The sequence below is a fragment of the Rana temporaria genome, chromosome 7 (genome assembly GCF_905171775.1).
Source record: "Rana temporaria chromosome 7, aRanTem1.1, whole genome shotgun sequence".
In the NCBI taxonomy this organism is placed as follows: Eukaryota; Metazoa; Chordata; class Amphibia; order Anura; family Ranidae; genus Rana; species Rana temporaria.
Window position 1 is genome coordinate 66,441,657 of NC_053495.1, and position 8,974 is coordinate 66,450,630.

At 48.4% G+C, this 8,974-nt stretch overlaps 1 protein-coding gene across 1 annotated transcript in view; it reads right to left on the reverse strand.

The window, feature by feature from the left end:
- MAFF (MAF bZIP transcription factor F) overlaps window positions 1-6,403 on the reverse strand; it is a 55,931-nt gene extending 49,528 nt beyond the window's left edge. Inside the window, exon 1 of the mRNA XM_040359534.1 lies at window positions 6,188-6,403. The gene's annotated coding sequence lies outside the window, so the exon portion shown is untranslated. The remainder of the gene's footprint in view (window positions 1-6,187) is intronic.
- Between the last annotated feature and the right edge of the window lie 2,571 nt (window positions 6,404-8,974).

Consider the following 8,974-nt stretch of genomic DNA (forward strand, 5'->3'; position numbering starts at 1 on the left):
TTCCTTTCAGGCAGTGCCTGCTAAATGACATGCTCATCACGGGACGGACCGACCAGGAACACAAGCAGAATGTGGAGCTTGTGTTGGCGAGACTCCAAGAACAGGGTCTGAAAGTGAACTTAGCAAAATGCCAATTCATACTATTCCACATCTTACCAGATGGGTTAGAAAAACCAGTGGCATTTGCCTCCAGGTCTTTGACAAAAGCAGAAAGCAATTACTCACACATTGACAAAGAGGCTCTTGCGCTGATATGGGCAATTAAGAAGTTTCATCTTTACCTGTATGGTAGGGAATTCACCATACTGACGGACCATAAACCACTCCTTCAGATCTTTAGCCCTGACAAAGGCATCTCCCAGACTACTGCGGCCCGCCTCCAACGATATGCCCTATTCTTGGGGGCATACAGCTACAAAATTCAGTATCTTGGTCATGATGCCAATGCTCATACGGACGCTATGTCCCGACTGACAGGGAGGTCCATGGACTCTACTCCACCTGTCAAGAGTTGTCGTTACACCAGCCTGTCCTTCTTGTCTTCTGGGGAGATAGCAGCCCATACAACCAAGGATACCTTTCTGAAAACAATACTCTCCTGGGTACGGTCCGGTTGGCCTGCAACTGTCACACAGGAGTATGAACCTTATTTCCGTAGGTGTATGGAATTAAAGCAGAGCTCCACCCTAAAGTGGAACTCCCGCTGATCGGAACCCTCCCCCCCTTCGGTGTCACATTTGACACCTTTCAGGGGGGTGCAGATACCTGTCTAAAGACAGGTATTTGCACCCACTTCCAGCCACAGTCTGCGGGCAGGACGTCACCTCCTGTCCTCCCCCCGTTGTGCTTTGGGAACACTCAGCTCCCAGAGCACAGCGGAAGCCAATCAGCAGGCGCAGCGCAACTTGCGCATGCGCCGTAGGGAACCGGGCAGTGAAGTCGGAGCGCTTCACTTCCTGGTTCCCTCACCGAGGATGGCAAGGGGGCAGCAGAGTGATGAGCGATCGCTCGTCCTCTGCTGCGGACGTCGCTGAACTCCAGGACAGGCAAGTGTGCCGATATTAAAAGTCAGCAGCTGCAGTATTTGTAGCTGCTGACTTTTAATAATTTTTTTTTTCAGCAGACATCCTCTTTAACTGTGGCTGGCAACTGTGTTTTATGGGAAGACCGAGTGATCATTCCAAAGACCCTCCAGAGACACATTCTGGACTTGCTACATACTGATCATCCCGGGGGCACACGTATGAAACAAAAGGACAGAGGCTATGTGTGGTGGCCAAACCTAGACTCAGATATCACAACATATGTAAATGCTTGTGCTGGATGTGCACAAACGGCAAGAGACCCTCCTCGGGGGTGCGTCCAGCCCTGGGCTTGGCCCACGGTTCCTTGGTTTCGCCTACACTTGGACTTTGCAGGCCCGATCAGAGGACACACCTTCTTGATCATAGTGGATGCCCATTCAAAGTGGCCTGAGGTCATTCCTGTTACTCAGCCAACGATTAAGGCAACGAGAAATCATCACAGACAACGGTGCATAATTCACCCGTCAGGAGGTTTAGCATTTCCTGACTGCCCACAACATCAAGCACAAGTTGACCGCACCTTGCCACCCAGCTACAAATGGTCCAGCAGAGCGGTTTGTGCAGACTTTTAAACGCTATTTCAAAGCTACAGTGGCTGTAAGTAAACAACACTCCTTGACACCCCAGCACCTGGACACCTTCCTTTCTGCTTACAGAAACACACCACATGCAACCACTGGGAAAACGCCAGCGGGACTCCTTCTGGGTCGGCAGCCATGGACTGTTTTGGATATGCTCTGCCCTCAAACAGTCCAGGAACATGTACCGCAGTCCCAAGACAAGATGGTCAACACAATGAGCTCCCCCGATACAATGCCCAACAAAAGGTATGGGCCCGATCTTATGGGGCTTCCAACACCCGTTGGCTTCCTGCTGTCATTGCAGATATTTTGTGACCCAAGATGTACAAGGTCTGCCTGGAAGATGGTTCCATTTGCAGACGTCATGCGGACCAACTGCATCCTCGTTCTCAACTGCCCGAATCCCTGATGCCGGCTGAACCACCAGTGTCTCAAGGATCTGCTCCCAGCGAATCAGGATGCACGGAGACTGAAGATTGGGGGGACTCTGAACTTTTGAACTCAGCTCCAACAGAGCCCTCCAGCTCTGGTCCGGAGGTCTGTTTACCCTCTGAGCTGGTGGATCCCTTCTTGGCCCCGCCGATGCCCATTCCGGCCCTGTTTCCTCCGGTCCCGAATCGCTGGATGCCCGGCCTCAACGACACTGTCGCCCTCCTGACCGGTTTCAGTTGCAAGAGCGGTTACGAGACTTTCGACGGGGCCGACGGAAGTGATCCGATGACATATTAACCCCGCAACTGTCCCTGGAAGCTTGGTCTTCCATCTGGATGTGGGAGAAGTCCTGTAATTCTCCTGTGTTTGGAGGACTGTTATTGGACAGTTATCAGTTAATGTTTTGTGCCTGTTATTGTTTTGTTTTTTTGTTGGGATGGATGGAAGGTGTTATACCTGAAGGGTTCCCCATGTACTGGCACTTTAAGGCTGGCTCCACCCAGGAGTGATGACAAGGGGCATAGTAGCCATTTTAGAGAGAGCACATGTAAAGGAGCTGATAAGATGTACTGTCCTGAGATGCATGTTACAGTGTACAGATGACCTGAAATAAACATCCATTGTTCCAGACCAGAGTTTGATTTGGATTTCTCCTCTGTTCATTCACTTTTAATTTTGTTAATTTATAAAAAAAATTAACTATTCACACTTCTATTTCTGAAAGCATTCTTAACCACTTAAAGCGGGAGTTCGCCCATTTATTAAATATTTCCCCTTTTCCCCTTAGATTCCTGCTCGTTCGGTCTAGGGGAATCGGCTATTTGTATTAAAATATGATCCGTACTTACCCGTTTTCGAGATGCATCTTCTTCCGTCGCTTACGGGTATGGGTCTTCGGGAGCGGGCGTTCCTTCTTGATTGACAGTCTTCCGAGAGGCTTCCGACGGTCGCATCCATCGCGTCACTCGTAGCCGAAAGAAGCCGAACGTCGGTGTGGCTCTATACTGCGCCTGCGCACCGACGTTCGGCTTCTTTCGGAAAATCGTGACGCGATGGATGCGACCGTCGGAAGCCTCTCGGAAGACTGTCAATCAAGAAGGAAGGCCCATTCCCGCAGCCCATACCCGGAAGCGACGGAGAGGATGCATCTCGTAAACGGGTAAGTAATGCTCATATTTTAAAACAAATAGCCGATTCCCCTAGTAAAAATGAGCAGGAATCTAAGGCTAAAAAGTGCCCTCTAAGGGTGAACCACCGCTTTAAGCAGCTAAATGCCCAGGCCAGGTTTTGCGATTCGGCACTGCGTCGCTTTAACAGACAATTGTGCAGTCGTGCGACGTGGCTCCCAAACAAAATTGACGTCCTTTTTTTTCCACAAATAGAGCTTTCTTTTGGTGGTATTTGATCACATCTGCGGTTTTTATTTTTTGCGCTATAAACAAAAATAGAGCGACAATTTTGAAAAAAAAATGCAATATTTTTTACCTTTTGCTATAATAAATATCCCCCAAAAACATATATACATTTTTTTCCCTCAGTTTAGGCCGATACGTATTCTTCTACCTATTTTTGGTAAAAAAAAAAAAAATCGCAATAAGCGTTTATCGATTGGTTTGCGCAAAATTTATAGCGTTTACAAAATAGGGGATAGTTTTATTATTATTTTTTTTTTTACTACTAATGTCGGCGATCAGCGATTTTTTTCATGACTGCGACATTATGGCGGACACTTCGGACAATTTTGACACATTTTTGGGACCATTGTCATTTTCACAGCAAAAAATGCCTTTCAATTGCAGTGTTTATTGTGAAAATGACAGTTGCAGTTTGGGAGTTGACCACAGGGGGCACTGAAGGAGTTAGGGTTCACCTAGTGTGTGTTTACAACTGTAGGGGGTGTGGCTGTAGGTCTGACGTCATCGATCGAGTCTCCCTATTAAAGGGATGACTCGATCGATGCAGCCGCCACGGGGAAGCCGTGTTTACATACGGCTCTCCCCGTTCTTCAGCTCCGGGGAGCGATAGCGAGGGGGCGGCTAGAAACGCCCTCGTCCCGGATCGCTCCCCGCGGGTTTCCGACTGCCGCATGTACCAGAAGGGGGGGGGGGCCGTTCAGACCCCCGACACCGGGAAAGGCAGGGACGTACATGTACGCCCATATGCCTGTACGTGCCATTCTGTGGACGTACATATACATGCGGCGGGCGTTAACCGGTTAATTTACAGCATTTTTTCACACCTGCCTAAAATGTTTTCACAATAGTGTACATCAAAGCATGCACCATAGTATGAGTGTACGGGCATAGGGGGAGGGGAGCCATCTAGGTGGCAGACTTCACTTCTAGCAAAGTGCCGCTTTAAAGGCGAAGTATAGCCAATGCTATATTTTCTGTACTTCCCCTGTAGGTCACCAGAGCCCTCCTCTGACATGATTTTCAGCTGACATCACAGAGACAGTCCAGGCTCTGAAACGATACAGTCCATATGGTCAGGATCAACCCAGATGCCTGGTCTGGCAGCTGACTCAGCGATCCGTGTGTTTACATATGTGCATTTTATATATCATAGCCTCTACCATTTCTATGTACATCTTCCACCTGAAGCTACTGGTTGATTCTGCCTGTCACATTCATTCTTGCTCTAAACCGACCACACAAAGTACAGAAGCTCATCTATGATTGTGTAGTCAGTTTGCATCCTTTGGCTGGCCATTCAGAGGTACAGTACACTGTGCAGACCCACAGCATGCCTGTATTGGGTAGCTCATTCAGCCAACCACCCCCCTCCCCCCCCCCCACAATCCCAGCGTGGCTCTTAAATATGCCCCCCTGGTAAATTGGGTATCTCCAGGAGGCAATGCCCTTAGTTTGTAATAATGTACATTTGATTATTCAATTTTTAGGTAAAAACAAAGTTGAACCACGGTAGGGGGTGATTTAAAAAGAGGCAGCCATCCTCTGCAAAACATATAAAAGAAACGGGGGGGGGGGGAAGACGCCACTCCAAGTGTAGTATTAAAACAGTATCATTAATTGCAAAAGATTAAAAACACTTACAAGCAGGGCCGCTGATAGGGCAGTACAGCCAGCCCTGTTGTACCGGGCCCCGGCCCTATCAGCTCATCAGGGGGGCCCGGACAGCTTTATAGTGCATTTCATTCAAACCCCAAAAATAGTGCTGAATAAATGACATTGACATCCTACTGGCTTAGGGAGTGTATACATATATTTTCCTGGGCCCCTTTAGGTGAACAGAGGGGCTCAGGAGGTGGGCACTGGGAGGGACTATTTTTCCATTTTCGGGGCGGAGGTACACAAACCTGTGCCCAGCCACATGCTCTATAGATCCGGCCGCTCTTCCCTGGTGCTTGGCGGAGTGATCCATACAGTGATTTACCTGCTCTGCTCTTTCAAGGACTTATATGAGAGAGCTGACAGGGAGAGAACGGCGAAACGAATCCTAGCGGCGGCGGAGGGTAGCGCGGTATCCATCGGGCAGCACACAGTGAGTGAAGTTTTCACTGTAATCTCAGCAGAATCATCTATATCCTCACAGTGCCTTATGATAATCATTCACACAGCACACAAGGTGCTCTATGGCTCTATCACAGTGTGTCACATGCTGTTGTGTGCTGACTTTGTTACTTTATGGGTGTATTGTGTGTCACAGATTATAGCACAGCCACAGCAAAGTCAGCACACACCAGCATGTGCACCTTGTGTGCTGTGTGAATGAATATCCGAATGCTATAAGGCTTCATGCACACAGGAGATTTTAAGAATGCCCCTTCTCTTGGCAGCAGCCTTTTTCCAGAAAAATACACCTGTGTATGGGGCCTAAAGATCACAAGGAACTGTAAGATGCTACTGCACACTTGTGTTTTGTGGGGGGGGGGGGGGGGGGGGTAAATACACACAGCTGAGCTGTGTTTTTACAGCCCCTCAACCACTCCCCTTTAACCACGCCATTTTAAAACGAAAACGCAACTTTTGAGGCAGGGTCAGAGGCGGTGGCAAGGGCGGGGTCAAAGGGGGCCCCATCAGGTAGGCTGTACGGGGCCCCATGATTTCTAACAGCGGCCCTGCTTACAAGATATAAGTGGGAGTCATGCTCATCATAAGTATGTAGTCCTGGCAGTTCTACTGCATCCCACAGGCTTCTCGCATGATCCGGGTACCTGGGAAAGGTTCTGGTGTGATGTTGTGCTGAATAGCTGTACATTCAGGAAAACCAGGAAGTAGTCAGCTTGAACCAGAAGTGGAAATGATGTCACCAGTGGGAGGAAGTGGTCAGGACTGTCTCTGTGGAATGAAAGGCCGACTACTTCCTGGAGGCAGGAGGCATGTATATCCTTATAGATAACCACTATGGAAATAGTTTAGAAAGGATGAGAGTGGGTTTACATCCACTTTAAATGTGCCAATAAAATGTATCCATTTCAAAAACAATATGCTCTAAAATAACTCTAAAATCGCTATATAGAATATTCTACAACATTAGCAGCGCTGCTAATGTTGTAGAATATTCTATATTGGTTTATAGTAGTTGCTTTTTGTGTATTTAAAATATTTGGAATAACGTGCACATCTATGAGCGCTGGGAGAGAGAGGGTTATTTTTAACTAAGGTTGATTGATCCACTTGATATTTTATAAAATATATCGATTATTTAACTTAAAGGGGTTGTAAAGGTTTGTTTTTTATTTTCTAAATAGGTTCCTTTAAGCTAGTGAATTGTTGGTTCATTTACATTTTCCTTCGATTTCCCTTCTAAATGTTTTTTTTTTCTTTGTCTGAATTTTTCACTTCCTGTTCCTCAGTAAGCTTGCCCCCATCATCCGACCCATTCTGGCTGGGGGTTAGTCAGCGTGCTCTCCCCATCCCTTGGGACTACATCCCTGCGGGGAGACGCTGTGATGGTGTTGAGTAGGGATGAGCTCCGGCGTGTTCGCACAGTCCACGTGCAGAGCCCTCCAGGAAGTCTGCACGGCGCTAACCACATTCAGGGAGACATTTCCCAATCTCTACAGCCGAGCATCGGGACAATGTCTGAGTGAGTGAGTGAATAACTTTTAGCGCTACGAATGGGTCAAGTCCTGGGGAAAAAAGTGTGGGAACTCCCACCCAAGATCCACTCAGTGGACAGTGTCAGTGGGGTAGTAGTCGGTGTCAGTGGCCGATGTCAATAGGGTAGTGTCAGTGGGGTAGTGGTAGGTGTCAGTGGATGGTGTGAGTGGGGTAGTGGTCGGTGTCAGTGGATGGTGTCAGTGGGGAAGTGGTCGTGTCAGTGGACGGTGTCAGTGGGGTAGTAGTCGGTGTCAGTGGACAATGTCAGTGGGGTAGTGGTCGGTGTCAGTGGGGTAGTAGTCTGTGTCAGTGGACAATGTCAATAGGGTAGTGTCAGTGGGGTAATGGTTGGTGTCAGTGGTCTTGGGACTCTTGAACGTGACGGTATTGGGGGGGGGTGTGGTGTCAATTGTTTTATTTTTTCAATTTCATATTTTTTTACAATTTTGGATTTTTTTTTTATCAGCCCTGTTGGGGGCATTGGTGACATGTCAGGGGTCTAAACAGAGACCACTGGCATCTCCCATTTGAGACAGAGAAAGGGACAGAGGACATTGATTCCCCAGTCCTTTTCTCTGCACAGAAGATGAATGGAGAGAAGACAGCATCTCCCCTCCATTCATAAACTGAGCAGAGTAACACATTCAGAAAAGAAAGGGGCCGGTAATTGGCCCCTTTCTCCGCTCTCCATCCTGACAGATTATCACCACCCCCCCCCCCCCCCTCCCAGCCCGCGGGAGAGGGAAGCCATCAGCTGCGAGGAAGAGGGGGGGTGGAGGGCATATCTTCCATCAAAGTTGTTTAGGGGGGGGGGTGCTGCCACGGGACACCTATAATCCAAGTTGTGTTCAGCGGGGGGGGTTCCTGGTGCTGCCGCGGGACACCCTTTAATCCAGGTTGTTGAGCGGGTGGAGGGGGGCGGAATGCACAGAACATGCACAGAAGCCATGCTTGTTGGGAGGAGGACAATAAGGGGGCGATGGAGGAGGCAGACTCGGAGGACAGTCAGGGATGATCTGTGTAGCAGGGACAGCTGTGAACACTGCAATCCCCCATACATGGCTTTTCAAGTGAAAGCCGCGGGAGGGAGAGAAGGAGAAGCGGCTGATGAAAACCATGCATGGGGAATCGCGGTGTTCACAGCTGTCCATGCTGCACCGATCATCCCCGACTGTCCCTGGACATACACATGTGTGCAGAAGTGACAGGGGCCATGAGCGCGCTCTGCTTCTTCACAGAACGCGATGTCACTCCTGCACATGCACGCCAGTCTCAACAGGTGCGAGGCTCATCCTCGCAACGCTAGCTGGCCGTGGGAGTGTAGTGGTGGGTGGAGGAGTCATGTGACGTCACGACTCCGCCCACCGAGCGCCGGGGAAAAAAAACGCCCACAGATTCTGCAATTTTGCGGGGCTTCTGACAGGTGAGACATTTAAAATATATAGCTACATGCAGAAGGCATGTATAGCATTATAGATTACAGCAGTATAAATGATATAAATTTGATGACAGTGGGTTTACATCCACTTTAACCACTTCAGCCCCAGAAGAATTTACCCCCTTCCTTGCCAGAGCACTTTTTGTGATTCGGCACTGTATCGCTTTAATTGACAATTGCACAATTGACAATCATGCGATATGGCTCCCAAACAAAATTTACGTCCTTTTTTCCCCACAAATAGAGTTTTCTTTTGGTGGTATTTGATCACCTCTGCAGTTTTTATTTTTTGCGTTCTAAACAAAAATAGAGCGACAATTTTGAAAAGAATGCAATATTTTTTACTATCCACAAAAAAATCTACAAAAAAAA